Source organism: Cuculus canorus, chromosome 4, assembly GCF_017976375.1.
Source record: "Cuculus canorus isolate bCucCan1 chromosome 4, bCucCan1.pri, whole genome shotgun sequence".
Classification (NCBI taxonomy): Eukaryota; Metazoa; Chordata; class Aves; order Cuculiformes; family Cuculidae; genus Cuculus; species Cuculus canorus.
The window spans coordinates 79,064,761-79,077,201 of NC_071404.1; the positions used below are offsets into that span (position 1 = coordinate 79,064,761).

The 12,441-nt window shown below is 50.1% G+C and overlaps 1 protein-coding gene across 4 annotated transcripts in view; it reads left to right on the forward strand.

The window, feature by feature from the left end:
- The window catches only part of LOC104067484 (methylenetetrahydrofolate dehydrogenase (NADP+ dependent) 2 like), a 74,461-nt gene that overhangs the window by 45,169 nt on the left and 16,851 nt on the right, over positions 1 to 12,441 (forward strand). The gene's annotated exons all lie outside the window — the stretch shown is intronic.

The following is a 12,441-nucleotide window of genomic DNA, read 5'->3' on the forward strand; positions in this document are numbered from 1 at the left end:
CTTTTAGTCTGGGAAGGAAGAGTAGGATGTGCTCGGAGTACACAGTGTCCCTGTCCTGCCTGATGAGGTGCGCTGATTTCTGCAGTCAGAGCAGCCAGGTCACCAGCCCATCTAGTCCGATAGCCAGCCAGCACCTGCAGGCGGTGCAGAGGATCCTGGAGAAGGTCTTAGAGGCTGAGTGGCAGGCAGGTAAGCAGGAGAGTTTTCCCTTAGAGAAGGTTTCCTCTTACTCTCAGTAACCAAGAGTACGTTTTGTGTGATAACAGGGGTTCTAATCCTTCCCACAACCCACCTTCTTTTGATGACTTAAAAGTCATTTAGGTTTGTCACTTAAAAGTGATGAACTGATCTGTGCTTGTGGCAAGTGCAGGGCTAACTGGCACGTGGTCCACGTGTGAGTGCTGGGTCCCAAGAGCTTGCTGCCAAACTGGTCACTTGCCAGGCACTCTGGACTTGATGCCCAAAACCCACAAACAACCAACAACAAAAATTCAATCCCCACAAAATCATAGGGCTCTCAGCAAAATATTATAGGTTTCTCGTTCTTTACACCCATTGTATCTTCTATTTAATTTTTGGTCCATGAAGTGTGAATCTCACAAGGTTTGACAAGGCCAAGTGCAAGTTTCTACACCTGGGTTGGGGCAATTTGCAGTTTCAGTACAGGCTCAGGGACAACATGATTGAGAGCAGCCCTGCAGAGAAGGGTTTGGGGTACCGTTGATGAGAAGCTCGACATGAGCTGGCAATGTGCGTTTGCAGCCCAGAAGACCAAACTGTGTCCTGGGCTGCATCCAGAGCAAGGAACCAGCAGGGTGAGGAGGCAGATTCTGCCCCCCTTCTCTGCTCTGGTGAGACCCCACCTGGAGCCCTGCATCCAGTTCTGGAGTCCCCAGCATAAAAAGGAGATGGGACCATTGGAATGGGTCCAGAAGAGGCCACGAAGTTGATGCAAGGGCTGGAGCACCTCTGCTAGGAGGACAGGCTGAGAGAGTTGGGGTTGTTCAGCCTGGAGAAGGCTCTGGGGGTACTTTAGAGCAGCCTTTCGGTACTGAAAGGGGCTCCAGGAAAGCTGGGGATGGACTTTTTACAAGGGCCTGGAGTGACAGGTCCGGGGGGAAATGGCTTTAAATCGAAAGGGGGAAGAGAGATTAGAAGAAGAAATTCTTCACAAGGAAGGTTGGGAGGCCCTGGCTCAGGTTGCTCAGAGAAGCCGTGGCTGCCCCATCCCTGGAGGTGTTCAAGGCCAGGCTGGATGGGACTTGGAGCCCCTGATCCAGTGGGAGGTGTCCCTGCCCATGGCAGCGGGTGGGACTGGATGGGCTTTGAGGTCTCTTCCAACCCAAACCATTCCATGATTCTAAATATCCTGTAGGTGGAAAAGCATCCCCCAAAGAGAAGTGTAACTTGGCAAAGTAATAGATGTAATAATTAAGTTCTAAATAGCTCAAATGACCCCTGAGCTTGTGATCCTTAATGGATTTGTCCTTAGAGCATCCCTGTGAAGCGAGGCAGTACTTGGGGGTGATGTGCTATGGAGACTGAGACAGGGGGGGTTTGAAGTCGCATGAAGGGCAGGCATCAGACTTTTCAGACCTGCAGGCTGCGTTTAGGCAGTTCCAGCCCATCATAGGGAGGATCTGCAACAGCCCTGCTCCTTTCAGTAGCCTCTGGTGTGCGACCAAACAGCTTCATGGCAGCAGGGTGGCTGGATCCAGCCGCTGGAGAAAGAAACTTGAAAATGAGAAGTGAGGGGGAGATGCACTGGTTGCTGCTTTCCTTTCAAGGTGTCATTTTGGTGGCCAAAGGCACCCACGAGCAGCTGAACTTGCAGAATGAGGGACAGAAAGTGCTGTCTGTGCAGCCAGCGCTCTGCCATCTCCACTGCATGGTTGCATGGACATGTTATGTTTTTAGCCTTGCAATGAAGAGGGAGACGCCTGTAGAGGTCCCTGTTGTACTGTAAGTCCAGGAAATCATCCAGGGCTCCTTCTTAACAGCCTGGTTAAGGAACGAGTGGAAAAAAAAAAAGTGTAGGTACTCATTAAAAGCTTGCTGCAGGTAGTCCTTAATTATCCTGACAGCAGTAAAATCTCATTCCATGAGGAGACTTTGGGCTGCTTCTACTCTTGCTGAATCGGATGGAGGCGAGAGCCAGCTCTGGAAGAAGCAGCTCTCAGCGAGGTGAAGGAGGTTGGCAGCACAGCCAACACTGCCAGTGGGTGCAGCAGAGAACGGTGACGGTCCTGCTGCTGGGAGCACTGTTGGGCCAGGCATCTTCTGCCCATTACTGCGTGGATGGGACAAATGTGCCCTTGTGTGGCTGGGGGAGAGAGCTGGGGTGCAGACTGGTTTGGTCTGGGAGCGGAGGTTGACTTGTTTGGTCAGTCCATTGTCCTTGGCCTTGGGCTGCCCACACAGCCTCTGGGTGACTGCTTTTCTCCTCTTTGCAGACCAACCTTTTGCCTATACTGAAGGGAAACAGAAACAGCCTGGGGCCTGGAAAGGGCCCAGTTGTCATTAGTGTGATTGGATGAACATCTTCTTAGTGGGAGGGTGGAAATTGGCAGCACGGAAGTCTAAAGCTTTATATCTGTCTCACTGGGGCTGCAACTTGATAAATGTTCACATAGAAAAGGAGTCGAAATGTGAGCAGTAAGTGACACACAAATGTAAGCATAATGCTCAGAAGACTTCTGTCATGGAGTTTTCCGTGTAACTGGTTTTAAAGACTCATTGAGGTCCACATCCTGCTATGAAGTCTACATAGAAGCAATGCATCACAACATAGAGGCTGCCACACAGCTGCCCCAAAGCAATCGTTCAAGTAAAATTACGATTCTAATTGCGTTTTTTTAAAATATAACAATAGTCTGTGAGGCAAAACGTCACAAGTGAAAGTGAGAGCTCTTTTAAATGCTACTTCTCTGGAGCAGTTCAAGAAGAGCAGAACCTGGGAGTCAAGCTATGCCTTGCATGGCCCTTGTGAGGGAGCTTTCCTCTGATGGTTGGGGTTTTGTTGCCCTGTTGTGGCATTAAAGCTGCCTGTGAAACTGAACTGTTGCTCTGGGCTCAGTTTTCCCACTCGTAAAAAGGTCAGAGGTATCCACACGTGAGGGTTTGATTTTAATCTTGGTTTTAATGAAAGCTTCAGTTGAATTTATCTGGTGAATGTTGGCAAACATGTTTCCTCGTAAAGATTCCCCAGTGCTGTTTTTTTAATGGTGTTTTGTCCTTGAATAAGCAAAAATACAGTTTGCTCTGGTCTGAGTCCCTGCTGTTCAAACCCCCAGCTGTGTTTCCTGGTCATGATGGACCGAAATGCAGGGTGGTGGCATTGCTGGTGACTGACGAGGGACAGGCTGGTGGAGGCCACCCTGCGATGCCAAGGTGCGAGAGCTTTCCAGGCAGGGAACAACTGTGAGTCCAGCGCTAATTGCCGACGCCTGTCATCTCCAAGCAGAATGGTTCGTGGGAGCCCCGTCTGTGGAGGAGCAGTTGGTGTTGGCAAGCTGATCTGCATCACCCTCAGGTTCCCAAGGCAAGGAGCCGGGTTGTGATCCAGGGGTGGGAGCGCTGAGGCTTTGTCGCTGTCACTCCATGAAATATGTTGTGCTCTCTGTTTTTTGGATTGCTGTTAGGATTTCTTTGTTGAGGGGGTGGGAAATGCACAAACCCTTCCTGTGCCTTCCATGTTCAAGGCTGGTGTGCAAGGATGCCTCCCACAGCTCCATCTGGCAAATAGCAGAGGCAGGGCTGAGACAGGAGAGGACAGGGCCGTGCTCTGCAGGAGTGTCTGACTAACTTGGGCTAATCTGTTTGACATCATTCTATAGGTAAGACCAAGTATCTGTCCCATTGTTTTGGCAAATTCCATGATGAGGTGCATTTTATTGAGCTCTGCTGGCTGGCTGTACACTAGCTCTGTTCCAGGAAGCTCTCTTTAATAGGTGCTAATTCAGAAGGTAAAGGTTGGGGGGCAGCAGATGGGCCTCACAGGCAGCTGTGGCAGCTTTACCTAACAGGGAGTACCTGAGCGCTGCAGCGAATCCCTGCTGTGGGTGAAGCAGGCTGAGGTGAGTCAGCAGCAGGAGGGGACAGCGAGGGAGGCCAGGCCAGGCTGGATGGGGCTTGGAGCCCCCTCATCCACTGGGAGGTGTCCCTGCCCATGGCAGAGGATGGGCTTTGAGGTCCTTTCCAACCTAAACCACTCCATGATTCTATGTTTTGGTTCCAGTCTGGGCTGCTTTCAACGAAAACAGCCCTACTGATGTTAGCAGCACTGGTGTTGGTCTGAGAGTGCTGAGAATTTCCCTTGCCATGGAGAATGCAGAAGAAACCCAGCCTGTCCTCATGCTGCCATGTCTCTTATCCAGCAAGAAAAATAATTGAAGGCACAAATCCAAGTCTATGGGGCCTCATCTTTCTGGTTGACATGAGATCAGACCTGGGTTTGCACACAGGAGTAAATCCTTTGATACCTGATGGCTGTGAAAACCTTCAAGCAGGAGTTCCTGCTCGTTTTTCCTGCTGCCTTGCTCTCAGGGCGGTGCTGAGGTGCAGAACCATGAATTTTGAGATAAGCGAGAACAAGAATACGCTGGCAAGCTGAGCCTGGCCAAAGGCACCGTGCTTAATGAGCCTGTAAAATCAGTCACTTCCAACCCAATCCTGTAAAATAAGTCAAAAGAAACGGGACAGAGTGTTTCAAAGCAAAGTTCAAGGCCCAGAACTGGGTTTGGGGACAGCTGAGTGGTTTCCCTGACAGCAGAGTAAGGTCTGTGGAAAGTCCCAGGATATACATATCTCACGGTGTTAGCCTCTGGTTCGGCTGTGTTCTCGTTTCCCACTTACACTTCTACAGCTGAACAGCTTGTTGTAGCCCCTACGCGAGTGTGAGCATGTACTGCTCAGCTTACATAGCCCAGAATACCAGCTCTAAACCATCCGTGCTGGATGTGTGGAACTATGTTCAGTGAAACCAGAGGCCTGTAGCTTGCTGTGTGCTCTCACAACTGAAGATCACTTCCATGAGCTCCGTGGGTGTCCAAAACCTAAAGGTTAGAGTGTGGTGTCTTCTCATTGCCCAGCTAAAAGTGGTTTGATAGCTTGAACTGCCCACGGATGAGCTCCATGGGGTCTGCTGCCACACGCAGAGCAGTGCCCTTTTGGGCTATCCGTGTTTGCTGGAGCGAGCCAACTTACTGAACACAGGCAGGACTCCCCAGGAGCTGAAAGACAGGAAGTTCCTTTGCCCTTTCCCCTTGCCTCATTAATACTTCTGTTGACATTTTTGGTGGCATGTTCACAACTTCTCCAGTTCAAATATATTTGAAAGGTCTCCTCCCTCAGGCTCTTCTCAGCCATCTCCTGAATTCCTTCCTCCATCACTAACTACCTTTGCCATCAAGATTACAGCAGCAAAAAAATGTTCTCTATGGGCTAGGTGCTCCCCAGTGCATGAAAAATGTGTGCAGGAGCCAAGAACTACCAGGATTTTCTTCCTGGTTGTTCCCAAGAAGAATGTGGAGTGACGCAGGAGAAGAACATGACCTTACACTGACACACAGGCTCTCCAAGGCCTGCACAGAAATGGCCATGGCCTCAGCAAAACCATGAGTTGGACCTGGTTGTGTGGCCCCTTGTGCTTTGAGCCTTTTCTTCTGGTCCAGCATGGTACCTTCCAGGATTGTCCTTCCTGGCCTGCCCAAAGCAGGAGTCCCCTCTTCCCACCAAGAGCCAGTGCCTCCATGGAGGAGAACACCCATTTGCTCTGTGAACAGGGCACAGGGCAGAGCTGCAAAGGAGCGTTTTCTCCCCAGCTCTGAGGTCTGCCATGGGCTGATCTATGTCCTGCTGAGAAGAAACTGAGAGGCCTCACAGAGTTGGGACAAAAGATGGGTCCTGCTGTCCTGGCCTTCTCTCCTGTTCCTCATGGCACATTTGCACTGGTTTGACTTCCGCAGTTAGTTTAGCTGGAGGGAGGATGCCGCTGTGTGGGTACCATGGTGAACTTGTCCAGTGCCCTCTTGTAACGCAGGTGCCGTATTCAGACTGCAGCCTGGAAGTCTTTAAAGGGATATCTAAGATGATTCCAAGTAGCGGTAGTTTGACTGTTTTTTAAACCATGCAGTGATTGTGAATTGAAGCAACTGAATGCCTCCACTGAAGGCTTTTCAGGAGAAATAATCATAAGGTAGGGATTTTCCCAATGAGCTCTGACTCCAGGCCCGGCTTCAGGGCTGTAGTAAAACGTGTTGACTTCAGTGGATGCAGACTTGGGCTCCTTGCACCATCGACATCCTTGGGTATTTGGATGTTTGTCTTCTGAGCGGTATGAGATTCTCAATGGTTCCCATTCATTTGTGGTGCTCCCTTTAGGAAGAAGTGCCATGATCCGAGAAGAAAGGGCACAGTTTGCATAGAGCGTGCTAGGGTCTGGAGCACGTCTTATGAGGAGCAGCTCAGCGACCTGGGGTTATTTAGCATGAAGAAGAGGAGGCTGAGGGGAGACCTCATCACCCTCTACAACTACCTGAAAAGGAGGTTGTAGTGTGGTGGGTGTTAGTCTCTTCTCCCCAGTAATGACTGATAGGATGAGAGGAAATGGCCTCAAGTTGCACCAGGGCAGATTTTAATTGGATATTAGGGAAAACATCTTTACTGACGGAGTGGTGAAGCCCTGGCAGAGGCTGCCGAGGGCAGTGGTGGAGTTTCCGTCCCTGCAGGGGTTCAAAATGCCTTGTAAATGTGGTGCTTTGGGACATGGTTTAGCAGTCACAGTGAGGTTGGGCTGATGGCTGGCCTTGATGAAATGGCTTTTCCAACCTTTTATGTTTCTATGATTTTAACCGTGGACCTTTTCCCATCAACTTTGTTAGGTTTGGAGCAGACTGGAGGTGGCTCGGCGTTTCTGGGACACAGGAGAATCTGGGGGTGTCTGTTGCGTTTGTGCTCCTGCCACTCCTGGGCGTGGGGGTGGAATTGTAGCGGAATTAACAATGTTGATTTTGAGCAGGGCCTTTAAGGATGTGCATTTGTTTGTTACTTACTCGTTCTTCCTTCAGCTGCCACACACAGAATTCCTGTTACGCCAGGTGGTATTTTTCTGTGATCGGTGTCTAATTGACCTGGAAATATATGGTCAAATGTTGGCAAAGATGTCCTGCGTGTAAGACAGAAAATCTCTGGTGATTCCTTGTGCTGATGCAGAGCATGGCTCTGCATTAGATTCCAGGTGCTTTGGTGATGCTGAACAGCAAGTTTGTCTTCTATTTCTCATAACAATAATCATCGTTAACCCAAAACTCAGGTTGATGCAGATCAGTACATGTGCAGAAAGGCCTGCAGAAAACACCCCACTATCCTTGAAAGAAGGGGGGGAAAACCCACAAACCCAAGGCCCAGCAGCATGGGGGAGAGCTGGACGCCCTGTGCCCACTGCCGTGTCCCCCTCCAAGCCCCACAGGAGTGTTCAGAGTAGGGCCTCTGCTGTGCTGTGGTGGCAGATGCAGAGCCGAGCCTGCACAATCTTCATGTCCACGCAAATACATAGTCCAATCCTTCCCACACATTAAATTCCTCTGAGGTTTATGGTCCTAGGGAATGGAAGGGTGATAATTAACAGGAATAACACAAAATCACCATTCCATATGGTTTAGTGCAAGTGACTGCCAAAGAAATCCAAGCAAAGATTTAAATGTATCCCAGGGAATTAGCTGGTACAGAAGAAGCTCATGTCTGCTCCAGGAGACCTGGCATTTCAGAAGCTTGGGCTCTTGGGTCTGCCTCAAACTGTAGACCACCTAAATCTCATCTCTTTTGTACAGCAACAACTGCCTGGGTATGAAACAAGCTGGAAGTGTGTATTTGGCCTGTGCTAGGGATGAGGAAGCAGCAAGGGAAGAACACATGGGCTGGTTCACTGAGACCCCCCATGCGCAGCTGTGTGATGTGTCCCAGCTTGCAGACTAAGCAGGCCCAGGGGACAAAGCGGTTGTCACACTTGGCTACCATGACCTGACAGTTTTGCCACTCTTGAATCTCCCTGCTTGGTCAGCTTTCGATTTTTGTTCTCCTGCAGTGCCGCTCAGGGCTGGAGGATCAGGAACAGGAGTTAGGGAGGCAGCCAGTGTTACTGCTGCTCACTGTCCACAGAGGAGGTGATCTGGGAGAAGGGCAGAAGTCTGGATCCCAGGAGATGCAGGTACCATTCTCTGCCTCTGGACGTGCGTTCCAAAAGTTGCCGGCACTGTGTGTGCCTCGGTGCTGCCACCAGAGAAGGATCCAAGTAGCTGCAGGGATGAAAGTACTGCAGAGCGTGAAGGTGGTTCAGAGGTTCTGGGGGTGGCAAACCAACACTTAGTCCTTAAGTAACACTTTGCATCTGTACAGTGAAATCTGGTCTTGCCCTTGGCCTGTGCTGTGGGGGAAGACAGCAGCATTTTGGCAGCCGTCTGAAACTATATGGGGACTCCCCTGGACCACCCACTGCAGAGAAAGCTTCTCTGTCTCTGCTTTTGCTGCTTGCTTCCTTCAGCTCTGCCATCCATAGATAACTGAGGGGAGTTTCGTGTGTTACCACTTTTAAGAAAGTGGATGTAGGAATGTTGTGCCACACTGCAATTCCCATAAAGTACAGTAGTAAAGGCTTTTGGCAAGAGCAGTAAAGCAAATTGCTCCCACTCTCTCCTAGTGCACGGTGAGCAGTGTCTGTCGCAGCAGCTCCGTGCCCGGGAGTCTGAACACAGCACAGCACCCATTAAGCTGGGAATGCCCTTGTGAAACACCCAGGCCTCTGCATGCAGCACAGAAGCACCAGCCTGTGCTCTCCCATGCTCACTCTGCCCGTAACCTCTGCCAGCTCATGCAGTTCTCCAGTGCCACTCATTTTTGAGCTGATGGAGAGCATTCTGCCATTGGGGTTGCACATCCTTGCACCACGGTTGCCTCTAGTTTCCTTTGCTTCTGAGGGCTTGCATCAGACTTTCAGGCACTATTGAACAGAGACGTTGTTTTATCTGCCTACCTGGTAAGGGAAAGGTAAGCAATTTTTATGCTCTAAATGCCACTCATATCTCCCTGAGGGCATTTAGTTATCTCATTCCTTCTCTGTACGTACACTTTCAGTGGGTGTAAGTTACAGTTTCCTCCTGCTTTATCTGCAAGGCAATCTGGAGCCCAGCTGAGTTCATAGTGCAAGACACAGTGATTTACCTCAGAACAAGTAGCGTCAGGACTGCACACCACTGCCTTTTCCATGTTATTTTAGAGTAAAGATGTTTGTGAGCACTATGTTGACAGCCAACACCTTTTCCAGGTGCAGTTGTCTGTGTTCAGGTGGTGCTAAGGATGGGTTAGAGGTGCAAAAAGCAGGCCCGACGTTTCCCACTTGTGGTGGCAGCAGGGATGACAGCAGAGCGGTCAGTGCCCCAGCACTCACACAGCCAAAGCAGCTCTGGCAGCCGGAGCCAAGGCTCGGAGTGTGTCAGGAGTCATCTCCTGCCCTCCTGTGCCTTTCACCCAAGTGACAGACATGGGAGGACAGAGGAAGAAAAGGGGATCTTGTCCTAATCAGGTTTTGGTGTGGTTGTTCTGGGAATCGGACTGAAATGAGACATGTTCTAGCTTTCTCTTGCTCGTGACACAGCAGTGACTCATGTCCTTTTCACCAAAGTCTGAGGAAGTGTGTGTGCAGGGGTGAGGAGATGTGGAATGGAAAGATCTTGAAACGTGGGAAAGCTTATCTCCGTCTCCCTGGAAATCTGTGCAGGATGAGCAACACTTGCAAGTCCAGTGCCTTTTTCTGGTGCAAGCTAAGGTCTGTTTGCAAGAAAAATCCTTTAGAGACCATCAGCTGCCAGTGTGTGTTTTGTGTCAGGCAGTCTTCGCTTTTCACACTGCTGTTGTGTCCAGTCACTGTTCAGGATTGGGATCAGACACGAGCAGTGAATGAGGGTGACGGATGTAGGGGACTGGAGCTCGGAGAGGATGGAGGTGTGCTGCTGACAGAGGAGACGTGGCTGGGAGGTGAGCTGTGCAGCATCCAGCTGAGAGAAAAAGGAAGAGGAAGGCTAGGGTTTAGACTGCTGCGTGCCACACACACCACTAGAGGAATGGGACTGTCTTGTGAAAGAAGAGCCTGCAAGGCTGGGGAATAGAATACAGCCACAATTCAGGGACAGAGACGTGGTTAAGGGACTGCCATGGACCTTCCAAGGAGGGCGGAATAGTAAGCTTGGCCCTCTTTACCTTTAGAGCTGTCTACAGTGAGCTGGACAGGCTTGGACAGACAGTTTTTACTGCAGTGCACAGCTTGAGTGGGTATCTGTGTGGGAGGTAGCATCTGGTATAGGAAGGTATGTATATTCTCTGGTCAAGGGTACGACTGAGACCAGGATACGGGAGCTGGGGGAAACCACCTTGACTCGGAGAAGCATTAAAGGCTGTGGACAGGGTCTGTGTAATCTGCAGACACCAGGGGCTTGGTAAGAAATAGCTCTGATCTTCAGAGGGCACCAGGCAGCTGAGACAAGATCCCTTTTAGATGCAATGTGTTTGGAGAGAGCAAGAATACACATTCTTATGAGGGCTCCCTCAACTGCCAGATATTATTTAAGGCTGGCTCAACTGTTATTTCTTGTATGCTTTACTGGCATCTGACTCCGTGGCAGCTCAGTTGTAGCCTGCAGTTAGAGTTTTCCAAGGCACTTGCTTTGTAGCTCAGACAACTTTGCATCAGTGTGTTATTCACCTGCGGATTAGCACTGACATAAAGTGGTGCCGCTACTTCTCCTACTCCAAGGGTTCTTTCTTACTGTTGCCCATCTGTTAGCTTCCAAGTTGGAACTTCCCTCTACCTGAAGACAACTTCTCTGTCCCCCAGGGCTACCTAGTCAGTTAAATACATGCCAGCCGGGGTAGGTGTACATTGCCTTTAGTGCAGTATTTAGCTTGGAAGTGGCTTTCAGGCTCTCGAATTCTGTTGAGAGGTGTCCTGAGATGAACTGCTAAAACAAGAGAGGTTAGTGTTACCACTGCTTTCTGAAAGGTGGTTTTGGATTTATGGCAGGAAGCTTGCAGGATCATGGACAGGTTTCTCATTAGTGACCATCAAAATCATCTTTTTTTGCAACAGCAGAGGAATTCCTAGGAATAGTATAGATTTTTCTGCATGTAAACATTTGTGTCACCATCTTCATCCAGCTGGAGTGGATGTTTATATGAAGGGAAAAAAAACTGCCCCTGGGTGAGATGCAGCAACAAGAACAATTTGCAAGCAGTGCAATTCCCTCCCTTTCTCTGCCTAATTGAGAACTACACAGCACAAGCCTGTGAGAAACAATGGCAACAATCATAGAATCATGGAATGGTTTGGGTCAGAATGGACCTCAAAGCCCATCCAGTCTCACCCCCTGCCATGGGCAGGGACACCTCCCACGGGATCAGGGGCTCCAAGCCCCATCCAACCTGGCCTGGAACCCCTCCAGGGATGGGGCAGCCACAGCTCCTCTGGGCAACCGGGGCCAGGGCCTCCCCACCCTCATCATGAAGGATTTCTTCCTCATGTCTAATCTAAATCTTTTCCCTTCCAATTTAAAGTCATCCCCCTTCATCGTGTCACTCCAGGCCCTTGTAAAAAGTTCCTCCTGGCTTTCCTGGAGCCCCTTTCAGCACTGGAAGCTGCTCTAAGGTCTCCCCAGAGCTTTCTCTTTTCCAGGCTGAATAACCCCGACTTTCTCAGCCTGTCCTTATACAGGAGGTGCTCCAGCCCTCGCATCATCTCTGTGGCCTTCTCTGGACTTGCTCCAACAGATCTGTATCCTTCTTCTGTTGGGGATTCCAGAACTGGACACAGGACCCGAGGTGGGGTCTCGCCAGCGTGGCTCCACAGTTTGCGAAGTGGAAGCATCGGTACGTACAATTAGAGGCAATTGCAATCAGTCACAGTTGTGCAATGTTACCAGTGAAGTTTTAGGAGCGGGATTTATTGCGGATGGGCACAGATCAGACCGGTCCATAGCGAGCTCAAGCGCAGCTGAGGGCTTCCCAGCAGGATATTTACAGATGGTTAATATCCTGTTTATGAAAGCCACGTAAGCAATCGAAGGCTGTTGCCCAAAGGCTCCCATGTTATTTAGATCTGTGCAAAAGACATCTCCAACGATTGCAGTGCAGTCAGCCACTGTGATGATCTGGGGCACAGTAATCAGCATTGCCCCAGCGTAGTGCAACGCACGCAGCGATGCGCAGATGTTGCGCAAGAACGCTCTCGGAGGGGGGACGGAGACTAGCAGAGAGACCTCTCTTAGTTTAGTTAACCCATGTGCCCTTTAAAGTGGTTGATTTGGAAAGATGGGTAATTAGCTTTGCCTACAGCAGCCCTTCCTGGAAATCTCTCGCCTGGTTCACAAAGGGGACGTTACAAGAATGAAACTTGAG